This window comes from Podarcis tiliguerta (assembly GCF_965153285.1).
Source record: "Podarcis tiliguerta genome assembly, chromosome: 4".
In the NCBI taxonomy this organism is placed as follows: Eukaryota; Metazoa; Chordata; class Lepidosauria; order Squamata; family Lacertidae; genus Podarcis; species Podarcis tiliguerta.
This window is the reverse complement of record NC_139537.1, coordinates 47,674,763-47,687,040: the sequence shown is the minus strand read 5'-3', so window position 1 is coordinate 47,687,040 and position 12,278 is coordinate 47,674,763. Positions and strand designations below refer to the sequence as shown.

Below are 12,278 nucleotides of genomic sequence, written 5' to 3'. Positions count from 1 at the left end.
TCCTCACCAAATTTGTCACAATGGTTCCTGAGACCGAGGAACAGATTTTTGTGTATGTTAGGATATCATCTGATGCTATTTTGAATCAAGATGGCTGGCTGAATTTTTCAAAACTGCCTTGATTTTAATCATTGGTCTCAAAATTGCACTGATCTTTCTTTCTTTCTTTCTTTCTTTCTTTCTTTCTTTCTTTCTTTCTTTCTTTCTTTCTTTGAATCCCCTAACAATGCCAGACACTTTCTGTTAGTATTCACATAAAGCAGATCTAAAATATCTAGATAACTACAAACTGACTGGCCACAAATAATTATTCCCTTTTTCCATCTGAAATTTAGAGTCTGCACAAAAAGATGCATTTAAAAAATACACTCAGTCACATTGTAAACAGGTGAATAAGCATATAGTACTTGCTCCTTGAAAAATAAATTCGATGTTTTATATTCCCAGAAATAAACTGGACTAAAAATAATGTTTGTGTGGTATGTTACATGACAGGTTTGTAAAGGAGAAATTTCAAGTCTCTGCAGTCTACGATCCATGGTTAGCACTAGCAGAGCGCTTTGGGATGCAGTCCCAATATCAATGGCTTACAGGAACTCCTGGAAACCTCTCAAAGCAACTTCAGTGATGGCAATTAGGCTGTGACCCAGCTCCTTCATCTTCAGTTGTTAGAGGGCTGTACGAATAACATGACCCAAAACTTTATAGTAACACTTTCATCTGCATTCTGGAGCATTTAATTAAATTTTCAATTAATCATTATTTGAATGTTGGGCCTCCTGCTGCTGCAATATATTTGATTAAGAATTAGGCCATGTGTAAGCCTACATTAGTAAACCCAAATTAAGCTTTTCATAAAAGCTAATTTGCCAATCACTGCTTTCAGACCAACAAAACACTAGAGGGATTTTTATTTTATTTCTTGCAGATTATGTGTCTCTATTTAGGACCTTTCTTCCATTTTGATTATCTATAATTCTGTTAAATTTATATTATATTGCTGCAGCTTTTCTGAAAAGTACCATTCATTTTCAAATGATAGGAGGCTAACCTATTAATGCTATACAATTATTGAGTTTCTGTATCACTGGATGTGGTCAGTGGCTATTTCATTGTGTACTCACCCCATAAGAGACCAATAGTGCAGTAAGATTATTTTAGACACTGGATTTAAGGGTCTTACATGAGGTGTTTGTGTGCAGGAGGGAAGGGGGCCTAGGAGGTAATTCACTTCACTTCACTTCTGAAGAAGTGTGCATGCACATGAAAGCTTATACCCAGAACAAACTTAATTGGTCTCTAAGGTGCTATTGGACAATTTTTTATTTTTATATATATTCCAAATGTGGTAAGTCCTGTGTTTGTGGACCTTCATGCTCATTTAGTTTAGTTTAGTGTGGCCCTGGCGTTTTGTCCAAAAAGCTCTGCCTTGATGACACCACAAGGTAACAGCACTTGGAAGTACTCACAAATGCCATCTTGGCAATGTGTGCTCATTAAGGCTGATGGGCAACCACAGCAGAAAACATGGTACCAACTGATGCATTATCACGCTAGCTCTATTTTGTGACAGCTTTCATTGAGAAATCAATCAAGGCTAAGATACTGGAAAAAATAAGAGTGTCTTGGAATTCTAAACTATTACAATGATCAAACTCTTAATCCTTCGTACAATACTGGTAACCCTTGCTCACTTATTTTAACCAATTCTGATTACAATAAGCACAGAAAACAAACATATTACAAAGCAGAAAGATAAAAAGACGACTAAGGATCTTGATTCACATTCTCCTTTTATGCTTAAAATAAAGTGATCTCCCTTTGTGTTTAAATTAAGTGTATTGTTGCCATAGTAGGTGAGAATACATGGCCATTAGTTGATGAATAATGGTATTATATGACATATATATATATATATATAAACATATTAGCTCCTTTAAAAAAGAATCACAGAATGGCACTAAATCCTCTGGAGAATTCATCTTGGAAAGTTTCTGGAACATGTGACCTGACTTGTTTTTTTGATACATCTTTTCTGAGATACATTTATTGCTCTAGATTCCTCTCTCTAAAGAAGTGAAGTGGATGCCCACTAGGGAGAGGTCATTTTTGGTGGGGGCACTCTAGTTGTACTATGACTTCTTCAGGGGGGTTCGACTAGCACATATTTCAGTGCCACATGAAAACCATTTTAGTCTCTTATACCTTTACAAATTATGCTTCAGTGTATTTTAGTCTATGGAACAAATGGCTTTCAGCTGGGTTTTATCATTGTAAAATAAATTTATGCTGCTTGTGTTGACTTTATGCATATAATTGATAGGCTTATTGCTGCAATGTATCTGGTTTTTGTTTCTTTTAAAAAAGTAAACTTCCCAGAGACTGTGGTTAATGGGCAGACTCGAAATGTAAAAAATAGGATAAAATAATTGATTGATTCTCCCACAAGATGCTCAGTTTCTGAGCTTTACTGAAGATTATCAGCCACTTAAAAGAGGGAATTTCTGAAGGAGTAGTTGCTTATATGTCATAAGTCTTAAAATGAAACAGACACTACCACTTGCATGGAAAGTAAAATATCATGTATAGTATATATCCTTTTTATTTATTTTTTAAAAGGAGGAGGAGTACTCTTTTAGTAAAAGTCTAGAAGGGATTCTGAATATATTTTAGTAAGTAGTTTTGGAGATCATTATGATTATTTTTCTCATGGGACAAATTAAATACCAACATATGCATTCATTTTGTAGTTGTTTTGGAAGCATAGTGGTGTGAAAAATGGGCATAAAGAAAACTAGAAACTAGGAAACAGTTCATATGCTATGGCATATAACTGTGCTCACCCATGAAACATTTTTTCACCACAATACAGTTCAATGCAGATGTCCTAAGTTATTGCTTTACCATAGGATGACTACAGGTAGAGATGGGCAAATGTGACCATTTTGTGGTGCTTCAGTTTATCATATTTCCAATCTGAAATTCAGTTTTTCACATTTCCAGCTCAGTTTGTGGTGGGGGGTTTTAAGTCATCATGAAAATTCACCAGCATTTTAGTGCAATTTCTCCTAATTCAATTTTGACTAATGTACACATTAGTGTGAATTAGATAGGTTCACCTCAAAATGACATCTGAATTGAATTTCTCCTTCCTTTTCTGGCTACAGATTCCCCATCCCTGCTCTACCACATAAATTGACTTTTTCAAGGGAGGGTGTCCACTTGCACATCACACAGAAAGAGGAAACACATCACAAAAAAGAGAACAAAAGCAGTCATGGATTTGCGTGTATAACATTTGCACACCCTATTTTTTATGTACTGTATAGATGTACATGTAGAAATATTAGGTGAGAGCTAGCTAAGCCATTCTCAGAGCAGACCTGTTCTGATCCACCAGCCATAAGGTGAGCTCATGGGAGTGGTTTGGTTCAGGGATACCAAAGGATGTCCCAAATGCCAGAGTGATCAGTTCTGGGGCTTTATTATAAGAAAAAGTAAACTTACAGTAAGTCAGCCTGCAAGGCCCCACTGCTGTGAAAGATGTGGGACAGACACTGCAACACTGAAAGGTCAGCCTGACTAGTCCACACTCAGGCAATTGTTTATATATTCTTTAAACACAAAACATCGTGTGTCCGTTTACCTAGAGTCTCCCATCACACCTGGCTGGTGAAAGCATAGGAGGCAGGCATCTATGACTTGCAGATAGCTCCCCTCTTTGCACCAAGTGCCCAGCACCCCAGGCCTCACTAATATGCTAATTGGCTTGCTTTCCTTCTGTGCTTATCTCCATGCAAGTCCAATACACCTATGAGCTCATTCCCACAACAATTAAAAAAATAATCTTGAGGTATTCTTGACCACCAAGATGGCATTTGCAAGCCCCCAGGAACATTTCACCTTGGGTTCAACACACAGAACCATTGCTTTTAATGGGTCTACTCTGAGTATAATGATTATTGGGTGTCACCCAATTGCTGTAACTTATGTAGAAATACAGTGGTACCTCAAGTTACATACGCTTCAGGTTACATATGCTTCAGGTTAAAGACTCCGCTAACCCAGAAATAGTGCTTCAGGTTAAGAACTTTGCTTCAGGATGAGAACAGAAATCGGGCTCTGGCGGCACAGCAGCAGCAGGAGGCCCCATTAGCTAAAGTGGTGCTTCAGGTTAAGAACAGTTTCAGGTTAAGTACAGACCTCCGGAAAGAATTAAGTACTTAACCTGAGGTACCACTGTATGCTACAACTGTAGGGGAAACTGTGTCTAGGTGTCCTGTGTGTCTTCTATCCTGGACATCTACAAGACCCCTGTTCTCCCTTATTATGATTATTTAACTTCAAAATAGTCTTAAACCAGGCAGCCCTTCAAGTAGAGGACTCTCTTCTCTAAATAGTACACATGACCACCCTAACTAGGAGCCACTGTTGCTTTTATGCAGACATTCTGCCTCAGAGTGCTGGTCCACAATTCAAGTTCATAATATGATGTAGCGACAGCACACAGTATCCTCACAGGGAAGCAATTTTGGAGTTGCAAACGATGAAGTGACTTTAGTTTATAGCCTTCAAAACATACAATCTACAGTGTGTGTATTCAGCCTGCGTCAGTGCTGAGAAGGTCTTCTTTCTCTCGTTTAATTCATGAAAGTGGGTCAAGATTCCTTTTGTTTGGCGATATTTATGTTAGCAGGCAAGTGAGCAAGCAGAGTAAATTCAGCTTCCATTAGTCAGATGAATTTGAGCAGTGCCACCTCAAGATAAAGTGTAAACAGGTGTAGGATAGGGCTTTGTGACCTGCTCCATGAGCTGAAAAGATCACCTTCGGGGAAGATAATGCACTTCCTTGTGCTCATTTAATCCTGATCCTCTTTAGAGCTCAGGCTAACAGCTTTGTTGAATTATTACAAGCACATTCTCAGGTAGAAAAGGAATATTTTAGGAGCCAAGCTGGGATATCAAACTCCTAACAAAAGGGCTTTTTTCTTGCCTAATAGCAAACAAATAACAGTAATCAAATCTGCTGGAATCTAAAAGCACATCAGTACCATTTCTTGAAGGAAGAATAAAAGACAAAGTGGCATTCACTAAACAGAAGAGAGGCAAGTGAGAAATATCTGAGTATCTGGTCCACATTCCTGGAATCGTTTGATTGTTAATCTAGATCTGCAAAGAGATATAACTGCTGTTACCGTACATCTCCTAAGGGGTCAAAATTAGGGGTAAAGGGGGAAATAATTCAGTCAGATTTTTGCAGTGGGCCAACCCAATCTTATGATCTTGAACTCTATGGTCTAGAATTGGGGAGAAGAGTGCCCTGCAGAATGCTATAGCACAGGTGCCAGGGTGTCAACGAGCACTCCTTCAACAATACTCAATGGACTCAACCACATAGGTAAGACTGGAACAACTGCAGTACACAGCCTCCAATACCTATCCAACACAGACAACACAGGATACCACAGGTCAGTGGTATCAAAAGCTTATGAGAGATCAAGTTAGAGTAACAGGATTGCACTCCCCTGACCCTCTCCTGATACAGGTAATGCAACAGGGTGACCAAGACTGATTCGGTCCTGAAACCAGATAGAAATGCTAATGCTCAAGACTGAACCTGTCTATACACAAAGCATGTGCTCTACCATTGAGCTAAGTCCCCCCCCCCCTCAGAAACCTATAACAATTACCCTCCCATTTGTACTGCCTGTGTACTAAGGCATCTAAAGTGATCAATCTTCCTAATGAATAATGACTGTGACCTAGGAAGTATGCAAGAGCTACTTGGGATCAAGTGCTTCCCTTTGTAAACCGTTATCTATGGTTGTATAGAGGATCCTATTTTTAAATGTAAATGAAAGATGCATACTTGAGTTCAGCTGTTCTTGCACTTCATTCAGAAACTTGTATGTCTGTGCCTCCTTTTTTTAAAACAATGTTTGTTTGTTGGGCTTCGAATGGCTATATAATCCCAAGCAATGTGAAAAATTGTTTTTAACATTGGATGTTGATCTAAATGATTTCTTTAAAAGTGCTTGCCCTTCTAGTCTATAGGGACAATAGCATTTTTAAAATGTACTATTAACCACACAGAATAGAAGTTCTAAAAGTATTATTGTCCATAAAGTTGAAGGATGGGAACATAATGCATCTCCAGGGAAGCCTATGAGCACAGGCATTTTGCTTTTTAGCATAAAAGACTGTTTTCTCTTGCAAGGCTGAAACATCCTTCTGTAGGTTGCTGGTTGATATCCATCACAGCAGAACACATGGCCAAGATACGGGCCAAGAGTTTTCATCTGGAAGCACTGTGACAGGTATTATTATGAATAACTAAGCTGTCTGTTCAACTCTTCAGCATCACGTTGGAAGTCAGAAGATGGCAGTCTTCACTCGTCGAAAACTCTGCAGAGCTAACAACTGTTCTTGAGGATGGAAACATAAACTATATCGGCAGCTTACTCTGTATATTTAGTGGCTGAATTTTAATTTGAAGTGTGGAAAATGTTAATTAAATTCCTTGGGCTTTGAAATAAGTAATGGCAAAATGGCTGCTAGTGTTTTACTACTTTGAACAGAACAAATAGTTGGTAGCATTATATTTGTTGCCCTCCCTTCCTATTGCAAAATAAGGACCTTGGAAGATGAGAAACTCAAGGAAGAGGCATACTGTAAGCAGAGCAGAGCAACCCACTTTCAATATTTTGAAGGACAAACTAAAACTACCACCACTCCAATAATCTTGTGAAAGCCCTGTGCACACACCCCAAATCTGCTCTGGGGGGTCATGAGAACCCCTAGAATGGCATACAGAAGAAAAGTGGAGATTATTTTGTCTGGCAAGAAGAAATGCCTACACTGATGCAAGTATGGTCACATCAGAACTTACTGGCAGGTGCTAGAGGCACTGAGCAAGATTCATAGCTTCAGTGAATAAGGATGGACTCCCCACTTCTCACTAGAGAGCCAGTGTGGTGTAGTGGTTAAGAGCAGTAGTCTCGTAATCTGGGGAACCGGGTTCGCGTCTCCGCTCCTCCACATGCAGCTGCTGGGTGACCTTGGGCTAGTCACTCTTCTTTGAAGTCTCTCAGCCCCACTCACCTCACAGAGTGTTTGTTGTGGGGGAGGAAGGGAAAGGAGAATGTTAGCCGCTTTGAGACTCCTTAAAGGGAGTGAAAGGCGGGATATCAAATCCAAACTCCTCTTCTTCTTCTTCTTCTTCTTCTTCTTCTTCTTCTTCTTCTTCAGCTGCTATTTCAAGGCTCAGGCAGCTCAAATAATATTTAGAGAAAACAAGAATGATTTTTTTAATCAAACATGCAGAAGCATGAATGCATAAAAATCCTAATGCTGAATATGGATGCACCTCTGATGGCCACTGTCCTGTTTCTTTCTTATTGACCTTGTCCAAATGACCTACAGCAAAAATCTCTTTTTAATTTATTTTGGCTGAAGCCTATATATGGCCACAATCCAGTAATGTAAACTCCACTTCTGCATCAACTTGGATGTAGATAAAGGTCATCTTCCGTCTATCCTTCTCTCAAACTCACGCACTTTTAAAAATCCAGCATGACAGAAACTGTTTCACTGTGAAATGCTGGAGGCTCGCCCGGCGCCTTTGTTGTATATCTTTAGGCAAAACATTCCCCTTCCCACAGGCCTTTGGCTAATTCCACAATCTATGCCCTTTTAGACTCTGTGATGGTGGTGGTACTTATTGTTTTTGTTTTTGTTATGGTATATATTTTTGTGCTTTTACATTGTAAACTGCCCACTGATCCTCTGATGAAGGGTGTTATAAAATTCAATAAATGGATAAAAATTAACCCTATTTGCAAAGTGGCTGGTTTGTCATGTTCCTGTGAAAGAAGATGCGTTGACATCAAGCCACACCCACTTTGACATATGGCCCTAGAGGGTTGGCCGTGAGTCAGTTCTGCACTTGGACTAAAATAGTTTAGCCACTCCTGCACAAATGGAAAGAACAGTGCAACCTGTTTGTGCCTGTCAATACTGAAATAAGCATTTTAAAAGGAAACCCCCCACAAGCATTTGACATTTATTAATATTCTCTTTCTCTTTTAATATTTTCTTTCATGTTTCACATATTTATAACATTTTATACACCACAGCTCTCAGCAGAAAACACATTCAAATGCAGAAAGTCATTGAATTTTGCTGTGTCTTTTTACAGTTGCATTATTAATGTAATTTCCGTTAACTGCTGAAGGCTGCAATCCTATATCCTCCTACTTGGGAGTATCCATTGAGTAGGCATGCACAGGATTACTCAGTTAATATACAATGGGATTTGTGATTGCTTGAAGGGGTAAGGATGAAGCTTTGCTAAGTTTCCAGCTAGCTATTCTGAGGTTGCCTCTAACTTGATTCCATCAGTGTTGGGCTCTGAAATGTCAGTCGTGCCCTGTGCAATGCTAAAATTTTGTGGCCCTTGTCTCTCTCGCTCTGTTGTGGTTACCTATGCAGTGCAGTGCCCAGTGTGGCCAAACCGATTGTGCTACCCTAAAACCATCTCTGATTCCATGCAGAGCAGATAACATGACACAATTGACTAGAGGGTCAATATGTGCGCATTTACAAATGCGAGCTTTATTATTTACAGAGTAGTTAGTTAGACAAACTAAGTACATTGGCAATATAAAATGCTTGTTTTTAAGAAGGGTGTTATATATAGCCATTGGGACTTCTATGGAAAAACTTCAAAAAACATTGCTTAGATAACTTAAATATTTCTTTAGAAATGATATCCACAATTCCATGGGAAAATGTTTGGCACCATTATGCTATCGCTTATTTGTATTCATTTTGCAGCTCTTTTATTAATGTCTAGTGACATAGTCGATAGAGAAATTTTATGCTACTGTTCTCTGGTTAAAAGGAAATGTTCGTTTTTTCCTTTAAAAAACTACTTTATTTTTTTCATGTTATTCATCTTCTGCTTGTGATTTGGCTGGAATGCTAAAGTAAATGTTTAGCAGAAAGGCATAGAAATAAGGAAATTTAAATTATTTCAATTACTTAGCTCAACTGCAACCCAAACTAACCTTTATAATTATTTGAGAGGAGAGATGCAATCCCACATCAGAAAAAAAAACCCCAGCAATTGCAAGAACATTGGATTTTGCATGCCAATGGATTCTTTTGAAGCAAACACTGTAACATCCCAAAATAGCTGAACATGACTGTAGTGATGAAATTTTCTCATATTTAAATATGAAAGGATGAGATCCATCTCATTTCACATATAGTTTTGTTCTCTCCAGAATCATTTAGATAAAGAAATTTGTTAATAATTTAATCTTATGGTAGTATTTTCTGCATTTCAGATGAATTATTTCTCCTCAGACCCAAGGATAGAAGAAACTGACAAATAAGAAGTTAGTTAATCATGGCCACAACTTTCTTTGAAGAAATAATGTGGTTAGCAGCTTCAGCATTATATAGGATGGCATGGTTCAGGCCCCAGTCAAGTTGATGGCCTCCTGGTTTATAAAAGAAGGGGGATCAGGCTTCAGTTTTGGCATTGTTGTTGACTTCCCTGATCACCATCTCCAGTTAAACTGCTTGTCATTGGTGTGGACAGCAGTTAGCCACTTGTTGGTGGGAGAGGGTTGAGAATTTTACCCACATGTAGAATTTTGGTGCTGTGTTTGGCTGACAACTGTTGGACCTAGATTTCACTGTACACAGTGATAACATTGGGTTGTATCCATAAGGATACAACTGCCAACCTAGCAGTTCAAAAGCACACCAGTGCAAGTAGATAAATAGGTACCGCTGCAGCGGAAAGGTAAAGGGTGTTTCCGTGCACTCTGGTTTCTGTCACAGTATTCCATTGCACCAGAAGCGGTTTAGTCATGCTGGCCACGTGACCCAGAAAGCTGTCTGTGGACAAACACCAGCTCCTTCAGCCGGAAGCAAGGTGAGCTCCGCAACCCCATAGTCACCTTTGACTGGACTTAACCGTCCAGGGGCCCTTTACCTTTTTACCTGTATCCATAGCTGGGAGGTGGTGTTCACCCTACTTCCCACTGGGAAGTCACTTTACCGCCCCAACCTTGTGTCAAACTGTGAAATGAAACAAGTTGTGGCCATTTTAAACTCACAACCACCCTTTGTAATCATTGCTTCCACACAACTTCTGTTATGCACGGAAGTGCAGTGAATTTGTATGCTAATTATGTGCCTTTCTTTGTTTTTTCCTGAATCTATTGCTAATCAATAGATTCAGTGGGTTACCTTAAGTTATAGGGGCATGGTCTTCTCTCTCCACCTCCTAAACAGAATTGTAATTTTTTATAAACTTCTATCTGCCTGAAGTTCCCGGTCAGTTGTATTTTTCTTAAATAAATAAATAACCACAAATTCTTTCAGTTTTTCCTTGTAAAGAAGGCACACCATCCTCCAGATCATTTTTTCCAGTTATATATTGTTTTTGAGATGGGGTGGCAATGAATCTCAAATGTAGCCATACCATAAAGGTAAAGGGACCCCTGACCATTAAGTCCAGTCATGACCGACTCTGGGGTTGCATTATTGGCCCAGGGAGCCGGCGTATAGCTTCCGGGTCATGTGGCCAGCATGACTAAGCCGCTTCTGGCGAACCAGAGCAGCACATGGAAATACCATTTACCTTCCCGCTGGAGCAGTACCTATTTATCTACTTGCACTTTGACATGCTTTCGAACTGCTAGGTTGGCAGGAGCTGGGACCGAGCAACGGGAACTCACCCCGTCGCAGGGATTCGAACCGCTGACCTTCTGATCGGCAAGCCCTAGGCTCTGTGGTTTAACCCACAGCACCATAGATTTGTACAATTATGCTGTATGTTATCCTTTCTATTCTAGCATATTGTGTATAGAGGAAGAAGAGGAGTACTTCCAATAAGTGTACATACAATTATGCTGCGTGTTTTCCTTTCTGTTCCAGAATATTGTATATATGGCTGAGCATTCATATGGCTATCAATACGTTATTCAAATTAGCCCTTCTCTTTCCTCAGGGTGATGTCTGTCTAATTATTGCATCCGTAGGTATCTCTATAATACTGAGAAAGTAAAATTAAATTTTGTCCATCAGCAGCTACTGAAAATGATAATGATTGTTGAGTGCAGCAGCTGAAACTTTTCAGTTAATGGTACTCTTCAGGAGATCACACTCAAAAATAGTACCAAAAAAGCTTTAAATGGGCTCCCAATATGCTCCCAATGATAGTGCATATGAGTGGGTGGCCCCAACCTTGCTTTCAATCACCACTTCTGCATTATAAACTGCAGGAGTTTCAGGCCCCCTGCTGTATCTCTGGCTGCTAAGGTGATTCTCATTTCTGCATCTGGACACAGCAAGTGCTCTGCCTCTTGATTTTATTTTTTAAAATATTGTAAGCTTAATAGACTGGAGGGCAATTCAAAAAAGAGGCTACAGGTCAAATTCTCAGCTGGCGTAAACTGTTGTGGCATTACTGACAGAATTAAGCTCTTTGACTCTAGCTAGTATTTTAATAGGCTTCAAAGGCAGATATCGAGTCACAATATTGGACAAGACTTGAAGATCTTACATCTGGAAGATTGTATTTTGATACCACTGTTTCAGACTCATGGCTATTTACACCCCCCAGCAAAATAATCTCTGACTGTGCTATGTATTGATGAAAGAAACAACTCGTATTTGATAACACACAACTTTTGATCCTTCTTAGTGCAGATTTCATGCCTGCCTCACACACAGAAAGTCTCAGAAGGGGAATGAGATTTCTGCATAGTATTCTACGATGTCTTCAAAATGTATGTGATATTTTGTACTTCAAAATACATGCCTTAAAATTTCTCTTTGTTGTGGATGCCACTGACTGATTTGTGAATTTTAAAAACTTATAATCCAGCACATCAATTTAGGGAGGAGAGTGTACAGTCATGTAGGCTGTGATATTTATTCAGGTGGGCATGTGTGAATATTAGTACAGTTATAGTACAGGCCATATGTTCCTGTCTCCTCCCCCTTTTTTTGCATTTTTAGTCCATAAGGGATGCATGGGGTGTTAGAGGAGGGGTAGTACCTCTAGTGTTCACACATCATGCCCCTTCTGAGGTAGTTCATCCACCTGCACTCAGCTCTCACCTGTGGCTTCTAGACATTGTCAGCATGCAGCAACAGTCACACCACAGGCATGGCTTTTACTGGCTGTTTAAACCAGGAGAGGGTAGCCAATGGGTCTCAAACCCTTGGTTAGGGACTTCTCCTGCATGTGGAGACAA

The 12,278-nt window shown here is 39.4% G+C and overlaps 1 long non-coding RNA gene across 2 annotated transcripts in view; it reads left to right on the top strand.

Moving 5' to 3' along the window:
- LOC310677029 overlaps nucleotides 1-12,278 on the top strand; it is a 32,291-nt gene that overhangs the window by 4,927 nt on the left and 15,086 nt on the right. For both annotated transcript variants that reach the window (XR_014510870.1, XR_014510871.1), the window contains exons 2-3: nucleotides 9,853-9,946; nucleotides 11,723-11,807. This is a non-coding gene — a long non-coding RNA (uncharacterized lncRNA). The remainder of the gene's footprint in view (nucleotides 1-9,852; nucleotides 9,947-11,722; nucleotides 11,808-12,278) is intronic.